Source organism: Ostrinia nubilalis, chromosome 1, assembly GCF_963855985.1.
Source record: "Ostrinia nubilalis chromosome 1, ilOstNubi1.1, whole genome shotgun sequence".
NCBI classification, from domain to species: Eukaryota; Metazoa; Arthropoda; class Insecta; order Lepidoptera; family Crambidae; genus Ostrinia; species Ostrinia nubilalis.
In genome coordinates, this window is record NC_087088.1 from 5,977,672 (window position 1) to 6,000,263 (window position 22,592).

The 22,592-nt window shown below is 35.5% G+C and overlaps 1 protein-coding gene across 1 annotated transcript in view; it reads right to left on the bottom strand.

The window, feature by feature from the left end:
- LOC135087957 (protein windpipe) overlaps nucleotides 1-22,592 on the bottom strand; it is a 40,586-nt gene that overhangs the window by 4,354 nt on the left and 13,640 nt on the right. The window contains exon 2 of the mRNA XM_063982827.1: nucleotides 11,908-11,949. The gene's annotated coding sequence lies outside the window, so the exon portion shown is untranslated. The remainder of the gene's footprint in view (nucleotides 1-11,907; nucleotides 11,950-22,592) is intronic.

Here is a 22,592-nt window from a genome sequence, read left to right on the forward strand (position 1 = left end):
GAACGTGACGCTGAGGCGGCACTTCGTCGTTCAGTTGTTCTGTCGCCGTGTGGGGGCGTAGTAACTTGAATGAAGGATGGAAAGGCGTGGCCGTTTTTTTTTTGTTTTACAACTCTGGGTTTCTACAATTACAGATACGGTCTTGCCTGCCAGTTACAGTAAGAACTATGGTTGCAGTAGCAACGTTTGACTCAAGAGTGTATTAAAAATTGCTAATTAAAGCTGCTCCTAGGCTGAGTTGCACCATCTAACCTTGACCGTAACTTTAACGACAACCAGTGTTTTTATATAGAGTTTGACAGACTTTGACGTTTGTCAAAGTTAAAATAAGATGGTGCAGCTCAACCTTAGACACCTTGATGATTTACCTAACTGTTAATTGAGAACCAAAAAATGATCGGTCATCCAACCTTGCGATATTAACTTTGATAAATCAATTAATACAATTACATGATTATCTTCTAGTCTATTATGATCACCTGATCCCGAACCATCATCGGATCGTAATCATGAGTCATAAACACAGGCTTTGTTTCATTTAATGTCTACCATTAACTTTAACAGTCGTAGACAATTTGTGGTGGTAATAATGGCGTGCCAAATATAGAATTGAATTTTTAATATCCACAAAAACGCTTATTTTGTGGATTCGAGATGTTAGCCAAAGTTTTTGTTCATCATGCAAATGCTAATTATGTATACTTATTTCTTGTTTACTACGGGTATATTTGTAACGAGCTAAATGGTAAACATCATTATGTAATTTGTACAGTTTGGACCGCCGTTTGGTTTGCTCGACTTGGTGGCCCCGCACTGCCGTGCCCCCAGATGGGAAAAGGCTGGCGTCAAATAATACAATCCAAGAAGTTTAATACATACAAGGTCTCTTTGAATGACAGGAAGAATGAGACTACGCACCAATTCAAAGAAGCTACGCTACACATCATCACGCTACAAATTCTACGATATTTGCTACGAGGATTATTGTCTACTACACAAATTCATCGCTTAGCTATGATGGCAATCTCACTGTCACACCTCATTGCACTGCAGTTTTTTTCACTCATCTTTGGTGGATGAAACGTAGCCAATTTTGGCATAGCATTTTCATTTGACAACCATGAAGTATCAACGATTACGTCTGAAAACGTCATCCTCGCTGTATTGCAAATGCCTTAAAAATATTGAGGGCTATTACAAGATTCAGGCAATAAAAATGAAGTAAGGCTAAGGGTTGACCAAACTGTGTGACGAAACGTATGAGTCACAAGGCTGCTTACCACAGACCGGCTGACCGTGTGCCCGTAATGTCACTTCTTTACGATATTACCGCGTGATCTAGGGCTACTTCAAACATGACGTGGTATTTTTAGGCACAATTCCACGGAGCATACTTATTACCGTGTTTGCTAACGTGTGGCGACTACTATTTGAATTTGTGTATGGTTGTTTTATTGTTAAAGGGCTATTTTTTTAATCTGAAATGATATTTTGAACTAGGTAATGTAAAATTACATTGGAATTCAAGAAATCTTTATCTTTGAAAAAAACCTATCTTTGAAGAAGTGACAATCTAACTTAAAAATTGAAACCGAAGATCTGTAACTTTCATAGGCGTTATAATTTTCAAAATTTACAAAAACTTTTTTCATTTTCATTTTAATTTTTCATTTTCACTTGCTTATTTAAAATACGTCGACAACCCTAACTATGAAATATCTGCTCCTGATACAGATCAGTCATTAAGTAATTTCTTTGACCAGCAGCAGAGATAAGGGGTTATAATAATAAACCACGTAGACTTCAGGAAGACGATGATTACCCTTGCTGCCCCCGTGCCCTCTTTTGTAGAATTTATTTGCAGAATGACACGCTTATTTATTTAATTTGTCAACAAAGATCTTGTGAATGACTTCATGGGTGTTTTCTTTATCTGCTTTTATATTTTTATTACTAAGGAATCAATCTCAACATTTTGCAATCATTTACAACGTAGACAATTCTGCGTAACCGTTATTATTTGTCTTCAGGCTTAAAAGATTGCTATAAAAACTCATTTATTTATGCAAGTAGGCTTTAAAAAAGCACTTTTACACGTCCCAGTATTAACCCTACCACTGCTTCAGGACAATAAATGGGCCAGTGCTAAGAAGTTATTACAGGTTACAAAACGTATGAAAAATATCTTAACCCTTTCATTGCCCCATGCATGCATGCTCTTGTAAATAATAGAGGATGAATGAATAACCCGTGGAAATTAATGGGTTTAACAGTATCTTAGGGTTATGCGCAAGAGTGGATTCGCGCAACAAACTGGAATTGCAATGTGCAGTGGGGAGTAACTGAACCTGATCATGCGCACTCGACTGCGAATCTGGGAACGCGCGAACGCTAAGTAACGACAGCGTATCAAGAGTAACACTGGCTGGCGTATTTGTAGTTCTAATAGGCGCCATTTTGTAGCAATAATGACGCATCTTGTGCTGCTAACTGTACTTATAGCAAGTACGGATGACAGAATATCAACACTAACGCTTTGACGTCCATGTGGTTCATAAAGATGCTGTTTTGCAGCAAAAATGACGCTTGGTGTGCTGTCAACTGTACAGAAATATTCTATGGGTTAAAATACAAAAGGGTTAAAATATTTTTCTGATGAAACGTCTGCTAATCTTGACTAGAATATAAGTTTTTTATTAGTCAGTGTTAATGGAATTTCGAAACTGTTTATTGATGGAAATCTGTGCATCTAATCTACTGCTCGCTTGGAAAATCAACTAATACCTGTAGTTGTCATGCGATTACCTATAATATTTCATTGAATATTACACGGTAAATCTTAGCTGTTAGCTTATATAATTCTCATTCAAATATCGTAATAAATATGAGAAGTATTACCACGCATTATATCAAAGATAAAACCCACATCTAAAGCTGTCAAATAAATCTAGATTGCAAGAAGGTAAGAAAACACTACAGCTAATAAAACGAATTCTGCAGACCACTATCGTTCAAATAAAGATAAAAGAGTTCCTGCTTCCGAAACTATATAATATAACCTTCGGTTTATTTGTATCAGTATGAAAGTATAGTAAACTATGGCGCACTTGAACCTGGCTGGTGTTTATTATTCTAGCCGAGAGAGCGAGGGCTGTCGACTGAGAAGAGTTAAGATGATGGCAGATCAAGGTAAACATACCTACAAAGTTATATCTTATGTATAGTTAGAATAGGCAGGATTTTTACAAGAAAGATGACGACTTTTCACAAATAAATAATAACATAATCATGTGTAAATTGTAAGGCAACGTTTCTCTGTGTTTGCAATCTTGGTTTATGTAAACTTTTGTAAGAAAAAAAGATGCAAAGAATAGTGTCAACATATCATATTTTGGTACCGTTTAAAATTTTCCAATGATAAAATAGATAAATAAATGCATTTCATCACACTGACTCAGGTTACGAGTATTGTCTCGAAGCAGTGGCAAGGTTAATGTTAAAATCAAAATTTTGTCCTTTTTAAAACCATCAATAATATTTGACAACCCTAAAAGAAGTCCATTAACTGACGCGTGGGCATAAACGCAATAAATTCAATGATAACTCGGGATGGAGTGCGAATTATTCGACATCACTCCTATGTTCGGACGTTTATTAAGGAAATATATTTCCAATCCCAACTGTAATAAGATATGAATCTGAATATCATTTGAATAGCAAATAGAATAGCTGTATTTAGAGCGATACTTATTTGGAGAACTTGATTTGAATATTTCAGGATTGGCCTGCGGCTATCTTCAGATAGATTGTAAGTATTTTTGTTAGTCTGTCAAAGAAATTACGATACGACTAACTGACCCAGCGCACTTCGTACTTTTTGTTCATCAGAAATAATGTAGAATCTAATGGTGAAATGTTTATTTTAATAATTTGTAAATAAAATATACAGAACACAATATTTTTTCAAATCAGTTCAGTAGTTTCGGTGCCTATTCAAAACAAAACAAATCTTTCCTCTATAAAATATTAGTGTACTATATTTTTCCACAATGAACGTTCCTCCCCTGCCCGGATCCAGGCTCTTCCCGCGACCTTTACCAGATCGTCGGTTGGGGGAGGCTTTTGTCCAGCAGTGGACGTCATTTGGCTGAAACGAACGAACTATGTTTTTAACCTGTGTTGAATTTTATCAATCGAATATACAAATTACACAATTCCTTTAAATCATCAATCGATATGACACGAAATCTCTGTAAAAGTGTTGAGATAACAGCAAAAGTAAAATACATAGTACATAATATTATGTATAACGATTCGTGAAATGGAAAAGGTGTAGGTACTAATTAAATAAAACTGCCAAATATTACGAGTTGAAAAAGTTGATAAGAGTGTAATAAAAAAATATTTTATCTTCTGCATGTAGACCGGCACTACCTACACACTTAAATGAAAAATCATAAAAAATATATGTAATTAAATTAGCATGTTCATAATGATATTTTTAATGACAACACTAACCAGTGTTGGAAATTAACACCATTTTTATCACTTTACCTGTTTGTTTATTTGTTGCAAACCACAACAAATTATCTCACAACATTACTAATATTATCTAAACAAAATTTTAATTTCTCAGCTCATTAAAATTAGGTTATATCGATTAATTGATTATTAATCAAATTGAAAAAGTATCAAATTCCAGTGGTCACACGAAATTTTGAATATTTTTTCATATTCTGCAGGCTAATAATTAAAAACCAATAAGTACGAGTATAACCAACAAAATAGAGGGTAGTTGTTTACCAGACACAATAGCACAATGGTGGAGCAATTTTTCCAACGTTCAAGTTGACTTTTTCATTGATCTGCCAGTTTGTAAATATTGCGCCTTTGGAACAATGATGTTAGGTTTTAATTATAGTACGTACGTGGAATACGTGGTATGTATTTAACAGGTTGACGTATCTTTCTTAATAATTTGTTTAAAAATCATTCGTATATTTATAGACAATGTAATGTAACCTATTAGAAAACTGCTTCTAGCAAATGGTCTTGAATTCGAACGAAGAACTAAAGTGACTTCATTTTGCTTAAATTGCCTACTCTAGGTATTCAATGATAAGGTACATGTTATTTAGGTATGTATGAGGTTTTAATCATCATCATCATCAACATCAGGTCATTTAATCTCCACAGCAGGAGGACGACGCTCTTTTATTTACATGAAGCAATAGAGAAGATTTGACCGATTTCAATTAAATTTGCTTGTTCTACAAACATCAGTAGCCCAGGACTTTTTCCCTTTAATTACTATGGATAAAATGTCAGTGTTTCTGTGAACTATAAAGTAACCAATCAGACGTCCTTCCAGTTTCGAGTTTAATGCTAGCAGTTTATGCGCGGGCGCACCATCGTAAAACCCAAACTCGGCTTTATATTGCGGTGAATACAGTCAGTAGCGAAAATTGACACCCTTTCTCCTCATTAGCAATGTGTTTTTAAGGATCTAAAAGCTCGCAAGGAGACTGTACTTGTTTCAAGTTTATTAGACTCTTTTTGCAATTAAATGCGCTTTCATGCTGATCGGAATTAGTTTAATGTCAGACAAAGGTGTTTATTTTATTATTCTCGATTAAGGTACAAGTCTTATTTTTGACTAATCTGACTATTTGATAGTTTTCAATAAACACTTAAGGCTGTAAAATCGCTATATCTTCTATGCTTGATATTGAAACCTTTGGATTTCCCGTCCAAAAGAAACTGTCAAATCGTTCAAAACGTCAAGCGCTCGAAGATGCTCATGACCGGTGTCTATCAGATAACTTTATAACTTGTGCTTTATGACGCAGCATTAGAGACAGAGGTCAGAACAAACTTCATGTTAGTAAACACTCGTATCGCGGTCGTGGCCGGGTCATTACCGGGGCGGGTCTCATTAGGCTAATTAAATTCCAGACTGTGAAGGCAAATAATTTTCTCCGCACACACCTAATTTATAGCGCCGTTATATAATAAATGATTAGCGATGCGTGCTTGTTTTACCAATTTCAGTCTTGTAACTGATTCACGGGCCTTGTATTTTAAGATAGGACGTAACTAGAGAACATGATAACTATGCAAGTTTAATTTTGAACTAATGAATACAGCTGTAAGAAATTGTAGAATATTTCCTATTAGCACAGAATAATAATAAGTACTACGTACAGAAGCTTTACTTCGCGAAGGTATTTAAAAAAATATATGCTCAATGTCATTTATAATATGGTGTAATTTAGCCTGTCTCAAGAGTCAAGCACCATTTTGTTGACAAACGTCAGTGATCGGCACTGCGCCGAAGCTATAGGGCTGACTTCGGTAAAATGATGTGACGTGAGGTGCCAAACTGCGGAAAATGGCGAAGGAAATACATGATTTAGCATGAATTATCATGAATAATATTAACTACTTATTTACCTCTCAGTGTCTTGAGGCAACTTAAAAAAGTACATTCTGTGTTTTTATTATTATTTAGGCAGTTAAATACTGCACAGTATTTAGTACACCATTTTCTTTATTTTCTTCCATCATACACAAGAATACGCGTGCGTGAGTCAATGTTCGCTCGTATGTGAGGCCTTGTCGAATAGTATCCTGTAGGTGGGCCATCGTGCGTGTTTTGTTTTCGACGTAAACTTGCGGAGATGAACAGGCCTGCTATTAGTAGGTACACCACCACAAACAATCAGAATTGCACCCACAGTTTGTGCCACTTATCTGATAAAAATATCACATATCGGTGGCTATATGAAAATACCTTTATCAGTATAACTATAAGTAGAGTTAGAAGTTGTTAGTGATGTTCCTAAAATAGAAAAGTCGATGCCACAGTCCGTTCTGCGTTTACACAGCAATTGCCTGGACGTGGCTACCGGCAGCTCACCTGTTAACGGTTGTCACCGGCAACCAACCGGTCGCCAATTGCTAACCGATGAAAACAAAAGACTGTATGCACATAAAACTGCACAACACACACGAAACAAACGCAGTATTCCAAACAATCACTTGAATTTCACTCGCGCGTCGCAAAAGTGAGATTTCTCCGAACGTTGCAAAGTGAAGTGAAACATTTTATTTGCGCTCAAGGTGAGGTGGACGTATTGTCCGCTACTGGACGACGTCCAAGTGAAACAATTTTGAAAACTATCGCTCTATTTTGCCGGCCACGTGGTTGCCGATTGATATGGGATTGTCAGCTTTTAAAAGTGGTTCATTAGGTCATACGATACGACGAGACGTAGCCATGAACGAATGTTCGTTCATGATCGTAGCTGAGCGTGTCATGCTACTATGGTAATAGTATCGTGTTTGTAAACTCGAAGACACGCAACGTTATATGAGTGATGATGACATGGCATGGTTACCTACCTAATTTATAAATAAAATATTACATTCAAAAATTTAAAGACTAGCTGTATTTAGACTATCAAAAGGAAAAACCTTATTACATCCTATGGCCATTAGTAGTCCTATCCTATTACAGTTAGCCTCAATACACAAATATAGAAAGAAGAAAAATGATCGTTATATTTTTTCAGGTTGAAAATCAATTAGTATGTGAAAACATATTTGCAAAAAGCCTCTCACAAAATGAAATCTCTACTATTTACTAAAGGATAACTTTATCTACGAGCACAATATATCTGCGTAATGGAAAAAAATGTGTAAATAATAATTGTTTACACGAAAACTGTATAAGTTCTATCCGTTTTGATCACGAATTATTCAAGTATATTCAGCAGTGTCGTCAGCAATTGCGTCAAACAAACTTTTTTGCAAACCAAACTTGTGTCCGGCCAAACAACCGTTTTAAGAATATTATAACGGTGTCAACACTAAAGTAATAAATCTAGCTTTTTTATCTGTGGCTTAAACCCTTAGATTAATAAAGCCTAGATAGATAGTTAGTGCACGAAAGGTGAGGCAGTTTTTAGGGAGCCGGCACGGCTCATCCGTAAACGTCACATGAACTGTCAAAGTGAAAAATTGGTAAACACGTCCGAAGAATTTTAATTAATTAAAACGGTTTGTGCTGTGAAAGGGTGTCTAAAATACATCAGAAAAACGAAAGAAAGTGACCAGTGTTACATTTCATAAGTAAGTACTACAATTCGACGCGTATTTTGCTTGAATTTAGCTTTTAAAAATTAAATACGGGAATGATACCAGTAACAAGAAAATTTATTTCCCAATTGTTCGCCGTACAAATACACTTCCTTTTTTATGAAATCGAGACTTTTAAGTCGATTTATCTTATTGTTATTAGGTAGGTACTTTGAATTCAATAAATAAGTAAGTACATGATGCGTTTTGTTTTTGTTAATTATAAAATAATTAAAAACGTATTAAAAATTTCCCTACTTTCGGGAAAATCGCCTTCACTGTCTACACTCCCCAACAAAATTGACACTAATGACATAAGATTTTTGCCTCACTCTTGACGAAGCGTTTGTATGAAGACTATCCATCTAGGTTTTATTAATCTAAGCTTAAACCATAGATAAAGAACAAGATTTGAAAATAGAATAGCCGATAACAGCATTCGTGTTTAATCTATCAATGTCAATAAAGATTAAACTAGCTGGACTAGGACAGAAAAATACCTATCTTAAAGCACGCACCTATCAGAAAATTTGGACAACTAACCCAATACCTAATTCCTATTAAAATATTGCAAATAATAAATAAGGTGGGCGTAACCTACGCACTGATAGCAAAAAATAATAGTTATTGTAAATTACCAGTTTATTTAATTGAACGGTTGACGATCCAGTTATAGTAGGTTTATGGTACACGCACAACCAATTATGTATGGAACAATTTATATTGATGGCAGTTACAGTTCACTAACATCGATATAATTTGAACAGCTGCGACTTTAATTCAAAATATTGATTAAAATATCAAAATATACGCAGACTTACAGTTATACAACTCTGTAAGGCATCAACATCTTCTAAAATGTTTATCAAATTATTTGTTGTAGGACGCAATTAATAACCTACCTACCCACCGTTAAATAAATCAAAGAAATACGCGATTACGATGATCCTATTAAATATAATAAAACTTTAAAACACCAATACCTAATCTATGCCAAGTTCAACGACCTCAAAGTCAACAATGATGTTGCACAACTGCGACTAGACGCACCAGACGGGTCTGGCGTTAAAAAAGTTCACTTGCAACTTGCCAGACGGTGCGAAGGAGAACTACACCTTTCTAACGCTTTAGTAGCATTGCCAGATAATTTAAAGGGTAAAAAGATTAGCTCCAATAAAGAAATAAAGCTTCATAACGAAATGACAATTACACTTAATGTCATTTAAAAATTGCAGCTGAAAGTAAAAAAAGATTCGCACCTTTCACTCGGACTTGACGATGTGCCAAACGTGCGAGAAAAGCTGCGTCCCTTAGTCAGGTATATGAATGCGCGCAGTTTCCCGTACAAAGTTAGGCCTTCAAAGAGGTACCGGTGTTTCTCAAACTTGGGAAATCCTCACCAAAGTTCATATTATTTTAACCTGTAAGAGGAGTTATAATAAAGAGAAGATTGGACACGTCAGGGCTCAAAAATACACGCATTGATGATTTGATAAGCAAATAAAATAGAGACACAATGAGCAAATTCATAAACACAGTAACTGAGAGGATTTTCTATTATGCTATAAAATAAATTAATAGGCAATATCAAACGTTTCCTGTTAATGTAACCTGATCCACAGAGAATCTATTCAGCAATTTTAATACTTTGATATTTAATTCGCGATAGGGTTTAATTTTGTCATGATTTATCGAAATACTCATTGTCACTTACTACAATTGCACTTTTTGTTCAAATGCAAGTAAGCTCCACGTGAAAAGAAACGTGACAAGAGTGTAGACGCTTTTACCTAAATCTTACGAGACACTGCGTCGCCGTTGCCCGGCACCGCTTGCAAACTGTTTTTAAATTTTTAGAGCTAATTTTGATTTTATTGCAGACGTCTCTGACTAATTTGCAATTTGGAAGCTTTAATGTTCGCGTGTTTTAATTGGTTTTGTGGTTTTTACCGCTTTCCATGTCTCCTAAACTTTTTTAATTTTGTGCAAAATTTTGCGAGCTTTCATTTTTTATGAACTTTGGACCCTATTTTCTTCCTATACGATATTAAAATAATTTCTAGTAAGCAAGCAAATAAATTATAACATCTAGACAAATCATTTATTTTTAGATTAGAGTTTAATACGAGTAGGTATAACTGGTTTACGTTCATTCATCTTTTCATTAATTAGTGCCAAAATGGTCAGCGACCGTGGCACACAGACCGTGGCGCATTTAACAGTTTTGGTTGGGATAGTTTTGAAATAAAAGCAGATAAAAGAATACAGTTCTGCCACTCGAGGTCACTTTTATTACTGTCCCGTTCCGATATTAATCATCGGAGAGAGACGGGGAATTATCCATTACTCTTAAAATATCGCACAGCAGAAATAAACTTCAAGATAACTCGGTAATGTCTAGAACAAGTTTTGCATCTGGCGTTGTTTCACCTGCCGTGTCGACAATACAACTTTGGTTATGTTTATGCGTCTTTTTATGACTTGCAAATCAAGTTACATTCATACGGTCTCGGTAAAGCTGCAGCTTATAACTGCTAAGGTGGTATAAAAGAGATCACCAGCATCAAGAAAAAAATCTAAACTCAATTTGCACTAGAATATCATCTTAATGCCTACAAGATATCCTACTAGAAGATCCGGGTATTTCAAAAACCAGATTAAGGTAGAAGCACAGATAATAATAATACTAGTGTAGAAGTAACATAACCTACCAAATAGTGAATAATTTTCTAAATTTATAGATACAGGATATATGAGTAAAATTAATATGGAATAGTTGTTATTGGAATTTAGCAGTACAGTGTTATCTGGCTAGATAAGATTTGCTAATCTCCGTGACGCCATGCTGTAGTTAGCATTGTACGAACTCCATCGACCGTTTCACAGAAAGAGGCATATATTTGTAATACTATTTATATGGAATTCTTTAGTTATACCGTAGGTACGAAAGATTCTTCTTATCTACGAAAAAGGAGATACAATGATACCATCGGTTTTACTAATACGTCTACACTAAAATGATTCAAATAAAATTGAAGACGAAGAATTCGTTGAAGTTGAACAAAATCATTTTCAATTAGACAATTTCCAACCATTTGACTCAATAAAGAGAGGGTAATATTGTGAAAACAAGTTTAGTGATGAACGCTCGTAAAACAAGAAAACGTCGAACTGCACTTTGTGAACAATTGATAATCGATTCTCTGTCCCACAGTTCAATAAGAAGCAATTGAACAAATTGGATGTTGTTACTAATTAAAACTTTACCACTGCATTTCAGTTCATGGATAAAGCAATGTTTTAACTGTGATGCAGATGAAACATCTGCTGGTATGGCTATTTGGTACAACCTTACATTTTGACTCCAAACCACAAGCTTAGAATTACTCAGAAAATTGACAAAGTCCAACTAAGCCGGTAAAGTGGACTATGACTGATGACTTCATTGCATCAAGTTCATAGTTCGCGATTTTAATGTCGTAGATTTTCCTATTACGTATCATGATAGGATGATACATCATGATATTATTATGCAGCCAGAAGCTAAAATAGAAATAACATCCTTGAAATATCTTATCAGAATTTCGTAGGATCAATGTTAATACAAAGATTATATTAATGTCAATCTATGTCCTGTTCCCAAAATGATATTAATAAATATTTCAAGGAAATAATGACCAATTACTGTATACCTTTTGTGTTATTTCTTTGTTCAGGTTTTCTTAGAAATAAGATGTATAAAGATACAAGTGATATGACTCAACTCACCTTTCAAAAGAAGTAGTCAGCAACGACATCCCACTTGCACTTCTGCAACAAAATAGAATTAATTTAGCAAAGCATACAAAAAACTTGATAGGGATAATAAAAGTTTAATAATAGTTCTTGGCAAAATTACGCAGCTGTTCAGATTATAAGGCTAAGAAAAGGAATTCCCGACGACATCAAAGACGGCGACGAAGAGAACAAATCGAGTATTATACAATATTATTGGTTCAATGCCCAAGCTCGGAACAGCTGTTGCGGGCTAGCGGGGCACGATGCCGCTATTATTATATAAGCAGGTAAAAAATCGTACGTTTCGAATTCATCCACCCGAATTCTTGGATCAAATAACGGTCATTTACAGACAACAACAACACACGAACAGATTATCAAATTCATCCACATGTTGTACCCTGTTCAGGGTTAACATCAACAGCTTGTAGGCAATTTTCTCAAAATTTTACTGGCTTACGAAAGCAATATTGTGACATTCTCACATCTGACATAGTAACTGCCAACTAACATGCCTTCTGAAACACGTTCATATTTATTTCTGTTTCTGATAAATAAAATAAGACTGTATTGACCCAGTCTCAGTCTTGAACGAAGCCAATAAAATCAGTGTCCCCCATTAAATCCTTAATGGCAGTTCAAAAGCTATCGCAGACTGAACGCAATGAAGTTCTGCTATCTAATGACGTGGGCTGCCACAAGGAGCGATACTCAGCCCCAAGTTAAAACGCTACAGAAACTAACTGCTTATTCCATTTTCCTCAGCCACTGATATGATTAAATCTTTAATGTGTTCTAGAATTTACTAGACAATATACCTACTATCGTCACTCATAAGTTATTCCTTGAAATCGTTTTAATTCGGTGTCAACGATTTAGCATGTACTTATGTATTCGAATAAATTTGAATTCATGCCGTAGTAAATTGGTCTAACTTAGATGATGATTTCATTATGTACCAAGAGTTTTCTATGAGCAATGATAAGAATGACAATAACATTGTTAAAGTCATTACTAACATTGTCTTCAACTGAGATGTGGATTCTTAAGTTATGGTGGATGACGTCAGATATGAAATAAGTAAAACAAAATCTTATCTATCATTAAGTGACGATGCAACAAGGTCATTGATATGCTTACATGATAACGCCCAACTTGACTTTGATTTGACTCGATATAATTATTCAAGATTAGCCTTAATACAAGTCGTAACTATGTATTTCATGTGCATTATAAATGTATTAACATTTAGTTAATTTACATAATACAATTTTGGTGGGAATATCCTGTCCAAATTTACTATTCAACATATAGGACACACTATCAAAAGTTTAATTGCATTGGATTTTTATATCTTTATAGACTAGTCGTTAAAACCATAGCAATAAATAATTATAATATTTAATGCTAAGTTTCCTGTTAACTGCAATCTATAGTCATATTTTTCTTACTGAACAAATAGATATTTCCTACAATAAATGAACTGGTTTTCTGGGAATGTGGACTGGATGCAAATTCTAATAAAAGCTAACACGTTTTGACGAACGGCCTTCGATCAGGGCATTGGTCTGTATATTTAGAATGTTTGAGTGAGCATTGTTTTCTTAGACAATGTCCATAGCTGGGCACCGTTAATCAAATAGTTAACTTCGTTAATCGTTAAACCGTTAATAAAAAAATTAACTTCGTTAAACGTTAAAACGTTACATTTCGCAAGATTTAACGCAAGTTAACGTTAATCGTTAATCCGTTAACACATGATAATAAAACGAAAAAAATAATTGTATGCAAGGTTCAAATAATTTCGAAAGCTTGTGTCACGCATGGAATTTATTCCTCTTTTATGTTTGCGCTACAAGCTTTCGAAATTATTTGAATCTTGCATAAGTACAATTATTTTTTACGTTTTAGTACAACTGCATTTCAGAATAAAAGCTTGTTTTTAAAAAATATTTTTAATTATTATAATTTTATTTTACACTTTTTAGTTGTATCTCAATCTCAGAGCCTTGGTTCAATTACAATACAATTTAGCACCAAAGTGCTCGAAAAGACAAATCCAGCAAACCCAAACTCGATAAGTTTCCACCGTTTCGTTTAGGAATTCCTATGACCACCTCCTGACTCCATCATCAGGAGCCTGGACATCATCTAGTACTAAAGTGCTCGAAAAGACAAATCCAACGAACCCAAATTCGATGCGATGCCGCCGTTTCATTTAGAAGTTCCTATGGCCACCTCATGACTCCATCATCAGACCAGCTCAATGGTACCATTCACCAGCACATTGCATTGTCATCGTACTTACATAAGTAATAAATATACCAAATTTCAGCTCAATCGGTTGAGGAAAACTGGTCTTAAATTCAGTTGCAAGAGTTGTCCCACACATATTAACAAGTGTCGTTAGTGATCTGGGGGTCTAGACAAAGTGCAAATTATAATCGCAAACCAGTCGAAAAGTGGTCGAAAAGCCCCTTTTTTGTATGGAGTTTTGACGGATTCGATTTTCGATTCGATCAAAAAGTGCGTTTTGTCTAGGGGGGCTGATTACAATAACCGTTGTTTTGTGTTCTGGAAGTTCTGGAAGCCTGAACGTACTTGTCAGAACGCGTTTTTCTAGCGTTTTTCAGCGTGCCTTCTGTATCTTTTTGGTAAATAGTAGGTACTGGTTTAACGATTAACGGACTTAGGGTAATTTAACGGAAGTTAACGAGTCCGTTAACATTTTTTAAAGTTAACTTAAAAGTTAATCCGTTAATAGAAATGTTAACTTCGTTAATTAACGATTAACGGATTAACGAGTTAATGCCCAGCTATGACAATGTCATACTTCGTGAAACCGAAAACATATTTAATTACTTCATTATTTTTTACGGCTTCTTCAACTGTAATTTAAATTTTGTCGACAGTATTGGTAAAGTAATAGGCTAATTAAGTGCATTTAGCGTAATTTCTAGGTAAAAATGCTGCTGCAATAAGTCTATCTAATTTTACATAGGTAACACAAATTACTACTACCAATAGGTCACTTGTGTGGTAAATGATTTGTTACAATACATTGTATAATTTCTTAAAACAATAGATCGCAAGACGAGATTTTCGGGTCAAAACCAGTGACTAGTCATAACTGAAAAACTTAACTTAAATTCACTTTTATATTGAGGTACAGGTACTTACATTGTTTTGTGAGTCAATGACGCACATCATTCAAAATTCACAACTGCATCTAGAGCTTAGTAACCACCTATAACTAATGCTGACTTCATACATATCCAAGTAAACTGACTCTGACGGCGCATTGTAATTCACGCGTGCCTACGCACACAACTTCGGTGACCTAATATCATATGTAATATCTTGTCAGGCTGCATAATATCATTGTGTGCTTATCAGAAAGAACGTTGTAGGCAACTTCAGCTTGTATTATGACCCAGGCGCGGATCCACCGTTGTGGGCACTGTGGGCATGCCCACAACCCTAATTTGCTTGTTTTTTTAATTATGATCTATTGATAAGATCGATAGGCATGATGTATGTCCGGGCATGTAGTGATCCAACTCTCACTTTGCTAATTTTTGGTGGCTGTGCCCACAACCTTTTTTGAGGGCTGGATCCGCGCCTGTTATGACCTTCTTGTCTTCTTACAAAAATATAGAGAGAGTTTATTTAAATAAGGGGTAATAGATGCTCCAAAGCGCTCTTATACCCGATGGAACAGAATGAATCTTCAGTGGACATAAGGCATGATATTGCGAATTAGAATAAGAATTTTCGTTACAATTGTTTCATAGATTTCTGAATCAACTAAGATCTTTACTCTGAAAGTCCGTTTTTCTCCTTCGTTTATAAGGGCACCAAAGAAATCATGTCTGACACTCATTGGTGACACATAAACATGGTGCATCAATTGTAAAATAGTAATGTCTTTATTGCGGCGATCGATCGCAAGATGGGTCATTAGCGTTATTACGGCGCGACGGCGGACCTTGGTGTCGTTTTTGTAATCGGAGGTGCAATACAAGACGTTAGTGATTGTTTCATGGCTGTTTGTTGAAGACAATTCAGTCATTTTTCGTATTCATTCATCAAAAAAAGAAATCATGCTGATTCCTAAAAAATAGATGACACTATCGACCATAATGGAAAGAATAAATTTTAAGGCAGGAAACATAGCTTAAGATGATGGGTAGAAAGTTCTTAAAAAGTGGTTAGTGGTCTTCTAATAAGACTCTTGATGAATTAATTTAAAATTTTATTAATCAAGACGAAAACTCAATGAATCTGTATAAGCGACATAGGTACCGAAATTGCAACACTTCACGTTACCGCACAATGCTTCATCTTTCCCATATTTAGGTGACAAGCGCAATTATAATTCAGTAACATGCTACTACAACGGTCCATTTACATACAAACATTAATCCTTATCGTCTAATACCATTAATATTCAACTTCCAGTATTTCGCAGTCGCTTAGCAATTCTAATTACTTTAATTGTCTGCTGCTGTCTCATGATCAGCGGGCCGACTTCGTTTAATTATTATCAGATAGTTCAGCGTCAGACGAGTGTTACAGATATTACACTAAATTATAGCTGCTCTGGCAGTGGCAGTTAAGATAACGGTGAATGCAAACCGCTGCGAATACCGTACGGGAAATCCAAAAGTGGTAGTTAGCTTGCCAAATTTAGAGTTTATTCATATTTGCTAGAATTCCTTAGTCGCAATGAAGATACAAAAGATTTTGTGTTTGGAATGTACAAAGAACAGTAAAAGGTTTACTCTGAGGTCTATAAATTCATCATCATCATTTCTAGCCAATGATTAATAGGTAAGCCGTAAGAGATAATGTTCTGGTCGATACGTTTCAATTCTATCTAGCCTTATACAATTAGAGATGACCATAAGGCCACAGGAAAAGCCAACTACCTCATCTTATCTATAGAATACTTTATTACAACTATGGATATACTACAAACTGGATTTTCCCAGTCAAAAACAGCAGCTGTGAAGTGAGATATAAAATTTTAGAACCACGATATACTATGTACTCAGTAGTATATCACGTACACTATCTATTATACGCATAGCGTGACAGCACACCGCGTAACATCTGTGTCCCCGTTTCCTAGATAATAAGAAACAATTTGGAGACTTGTAACAATCCAACTTGGCCTTGTAGTTTCGTGATAAGGCCAAAATGAAAAAAACGACATCATCCGCTCATAAGCACAATACTTATTTCCCGTTTATTGCCGTTACGTTGTTGCAAGGCTGCATTAAATGACAGCAATAAATACAGGTGGGTAGCCTCAACTAATATTGTTTACATTTTTTCCCCATTTGTGAAACATGAATATAAAACAACTGCTTATAAGTTTTCAAACAGGCATTCTATTCATAACTGAAAAATGGGTATTCCAAAAAAAATTGAATAACTAATGAAAACATTATTCACCTGACTAGAAAGGCGTGCGCCAAAAAGACTTGCGTTATGATTCATAATGAATAGAAGATGCGATTACGAAAGTGGTCTTTAACAATCTAAAGAGATGAACCATCAATCATATAGATGCCCGTAAAAATTGTCGTCCTTATTGCATAAAATTGTGGTATATAGAAAGTACCCATTATGTTCTTCATGATGATAAATATCTATCACTATTTGGTAAGACAGTTACTAATGTTTAATCCTGCCGATTGTCAAGAACCAAGCGGAATTAAATTTAAGTAAGCATTGGTCAATGACACAAAGGTGCGAATGTGAAAGTGGTCGAGTTAGCAAATAATGAGATAGTGGGTGGCATTCGCGAAACCACTCGCTAAACAGATCATGCGTCGCTCACAGCTAATGAATGTATCACCGAAAGTTATTATCAAACGATTTCTCCGGCCGTTGACGAGATAAATGACGAAGCATGAATAGTCGCTAATGTGAATGAAATATAAAGCTAATTGTCTATTGACAAAACATGAGATGTTGCAGACGCAAACTACAAGGAAGTAGATAATCCGATTGGAGTCTTACGCAAGAAGTAAGAACGCAGAATGGAATTACTATTTAAATGAACAAATCAAACAAACATGAGCTGAGGACACAAAAAATCTAACATAAAATTGACCCTAATTAAAATTTTATGGCATCTAACATCGCATAGAATGTGTAAATCAACATGACTTTTGAAAAAAAACCGTGACGGAACTTGTTTTTTTTACAGATAACTCCACATTCTTTTTAGTTTTAACGCTTCATCAACATGACTGGGGGTTGTGATTTATCGAGATCGCCCATGACCAGAAATACTTGTTCCTTTTATTACAGAAAGTTACATTTCGTTAAGTGCCTAGATTTGCAGCTGTGGCAAAACTTACTTATTGGGCAAGAACACGCAATACTTAGATTATTTAGTTCCTGCAAGGATGTGCGATTAGATGCGTTTGCGGTCGACTGTAGTTACCCACTGGTGCGTAAATTGCAACTGAATAGTGTAATCTCATATGGCTAACACCCATTACTTAGCACGCAATGCACTGGCGCAGTCCGCCGTGGGAAATTGGATTAAATAATAACATCTGTATTTTGAATCGATATTATATTTGCATTGAAACCCTGCTGCATAATAAAACACACCGCTTGCAGCTTGCTATGCTTGCTCACTCTATCACAAGAAGAACTTTAGAACTTGTCCTCAGGTTTTTGTTTGTTTTGGGATCACGTTTAACTGTCAAATGGACTTGATGAACTCAATTTGGTTTTAAATATATGTATTTCGGGAACGACTCGATGGTAGGTCGAAAATAGTCAACATACACTTTTCACCACCATTAGACCTGTCTTCTCCCATTACTATTAATAGGACGAAAACTCAAAAGAGATTCTCTTGAAAAATCTCATTTTACATTATTGCACTTGGAGTAATTTTATCAAAAATTTTAATATCTTCTACCGGACATACCATATTGATGGATTTATCGCATCGCACACTTATCATAATGTGAAAAGCCAACACAAAATACTTTCTGATAAGCATGTTTGGTTAGTAACAAGGTCAAAGAGGGTGACGTGACACGTTGTTGTCATTGGGCACGGAGTTTGCATGGGGCGACATGACGTTGAATGAAGCAATATTCGCTTGTTTATACTCCCTTCAAGGTCTTTTGCCCCTTTCCTGTTTGTGAGTTGCTTTTTTATTTCACGAAATACAAACAACACCATCCTGTAATTGTATAAAGCAATGATCAAACAAATACAACGTGCTGCCTACATATCGGTTAATGTGTCATCCTCAATATGAAATTGACTTGCTGTTGACTCGATAAGAAGACCACACAAATATTATTTATCTTGTTTAAAGTTTAATATCAAATGTGTACTCTCTATATGATTTGCAGGTTTTACAATAAGGACTGCATGATAGAAACCAAAGTAAGCATAGTTATACCGACGAATATCAAAGCAAACGAGAAAAGGAAAACGAAACGTGAGATAATTCAATCATCCGTTGAAGGCAGATTATGAGACGTAGAGCTGGCCTTGTCGCTCATTTGACAAAAAGTGGACATCAGTGTCGTATGTCTCATCTTGCGGCGTCTACCGTTTCTCTTACAGTACAAATTATTAAAATTGCCGTCCTGCCATCTCTGGCTTTCCTCACTTTACTAATAGGCTTTGCGTGGGAATCTTCGCTTTGCCAATTATCTAACTGGTTTTTGACGCGTCCACCACATAAGATCATATTATTACCAGCGTCATAATTATGTACGCTAACCATTGACGTAAAGCCGACAATACGTATATTCTTAAAGTCGTCTTCAACTGTACTTTCGCACAAGATTTTCCTCGATCCTTGGCGACCTTTCGAAACGTTACGCCAGGTCATTATTTTCACAGAATCTGTGACATCAGTGTTTGTATTGAATCACATTTTTGTTTTTACATTAGACGGGTCTATTCTGGTGACACTTACGTATATGAATTTTAGAAATACGTGTGACCGTGAATCTGTAATATCCGGCAGTGTTGACGATAGGTTTAGCGTTGTTAGCACGATGACGTTAGACTTGTAAATTGGTGTCCCACGGAGCACTGGTTACGCCAGGTTGCGGATAAAAATGCACTTGGAAGTTACACGAGCAATTTTAAAGTTACGAAATAATTCAATTTACATAATTTGCCAAGTGAATAAGCAAGGTCAAGTTCAACGCTAATGATAAGTGTTTTCGATAACTAGATAACTATCCAACTGTGGCGCCGTGTCTGACATTGCTCGCTAATTTAACAATCAGTTGTTTTGAGAATTACGGAAAGACACTGCTAATGAGCATAAAGCTTGCCAACTAGACTGGGCAAGTATGCGGGCAAAAAAGGGTCGGTAAGACCCGGGAAGGCACAAAGGCAGTGTCGGAGGTCTTGTAAACAAAATGTAAGGGAAACGATTTTTTGTAAGCGATTTCGTATCGGCCGACGGCGCGACGCTCTCAGGTAGGAATTTCTAGAACTCAACGGCACTCAAACTAACATTCAATGTTTGAGCATTACCACACTCTTTAGATATTGTCTTTAGATATTTTGATGGCTTTATGAGCCCCTCAAGTGATTTACAAATTCTTTTAAGAGCTTTATTTAAAAGTGACAAGACAACCCAAAAAAAGGATGTCAGTTAACAAAAAATATTTTGCCAAAACACGCAACAGCACCGGTGTTTTGTTCGTAAATAATCTTGAGGATGACATCAAAGATAGTGTGTAATACAACTACGCTGATTGCGTCATTTTAATTCCTAGTTTGTCATTGTTTGGGAAACACTGGCACGGCGGAGTGCTAGATATTATCGCGATTACTTATGTATGAGTGCAAACGTTGCTATCTCGAGTCCACTGTTTGCTCAAATAAGGACAAGCTCACATACGTGACTGTGTTACATGCACGTTAACTTTACGTACCGACCCCTTAATCTGTGGTTCTCATAAAATTAGCAAACTTACTGCTAATTTAAAACACCGTTAGTTAGTGGGATAGGACGTTCATTATAATCTTAATGGAAAACTACATACGCGTTAGTGTAGAAAATCATGATTTGTAGACAATTCTGTCGAGACCACTTCACAACCTAATAGAAGAACTACGCGAATTTTGCGACATTAATGTTTGGTATTACTCTTTCACACAGATGTTAACAATTTTTGTTAGACAGCTAAACAAACGGCCACTTAAAAAGATGTCAACGGATCAGTCTTAAGTGCACTGTCCTCGAGTGTCTATGGTCTATTAAGTCTTTGGTCAAACTTAATGTGGTAATGAACATGGAAAGGCTCTTCGGCACTATCTAAATGCCAGTCATTATGTAACTGTGACGTTACATAGTGCAAATGCACTTTGTAATGAGTCACGGATCTATTGGTTAGTCTGCAAATGTCTCTAATATTTTATTCATAGACCCGTTCTTTGGATTTCATAATACAGTAGAACCTCGATAAGATAAAGACCAAGGGAAACGTTAAATAATTTGAGTTATAGAGGTTTTTACTTACTAAGGGTTTAAGTTAAAGAGTTTTTATCGGTTTATATTTTTACTTACAGAGGTTCGATTAAGGGCTTTGTTTAAGACTAATAAAGATAGACGAGGTAGGTTAAATTACTTTATTTTACATTTAAAGGTAGGTATATTTATTGAAGTTTATTCTGCATAAAATTCTCAGCATAAAATATGTTAATGCTTTCAGTTTTCGTTTTGAATTCATTTTCACTCACAGTGTGCAAAGAGATGCTGCCGAAACAAAGGCTAAAAGATACTGACACAAACAAACAAATAAGTTACTGTACTTAAACTTTAGTCTATTGTTTACATTTTGAAGCCATTTGGTAAACACGTGTAAGCAATGGACAATAACAATGGTCTACAGGAAACCTTCTTTGATTGCACATTCGTCTCATTGACAGATATTGAAGTTACAAAGGTCGTCGTCAGTACAACTTTGAGTTACTGAGGTGTGAAGCCCAAATTATTCGTTTAAGTTATAGAGGGTTCGTATTTTAAGTAAAAGAGGTTTTGGACTCCGAGGGGAAGGGAACACAATATTTTATGAATTTATAGAGGTTATTACGTTATCGAGGTTTAAGTTATCAAGGTTCTACTGTATTGTAATGTTGAACATTCGACTTAAACAAACGCCGAGTGTTTTAAATTTTGAATTGTAATTTCTATAACTGCTAATATTGAATGCTGTTATTGAAAGTAGTGTCATAAGTGGATCCACGAATAGATTTTACTTCTTTTTCTCTTCTTTTGTCATTCTGTGTTATATTTACTGCTTCATAACTTCTTGATTACATCACATTGCAAATGGTAGTTATAGTCAACATTTGCCCACAACAGCGTACTTGAAATTCTTACGGCTTGAGACAACACGCTTTCTTTGTATAGACTGACCGTGAAAGTGTTATCTTATCTTTACCATTATTTCACTGTAATAGGAGTGCAAGTACAAGCTTCATTTCTAAGCGTCTCGGTTTTGTGTTTTCGAAACAAAAACTGGTTTTCGTCGGGGCAAAAAGGTACCTATGCAACTTTAATTCAAACCTACATACGTTAGGGCTTATCAAATAAACATGGGTCAACAGAATATGTTAGAATGACGCTTCGTTCTTTGGGTAGAATACTGAGTAGCTGATCG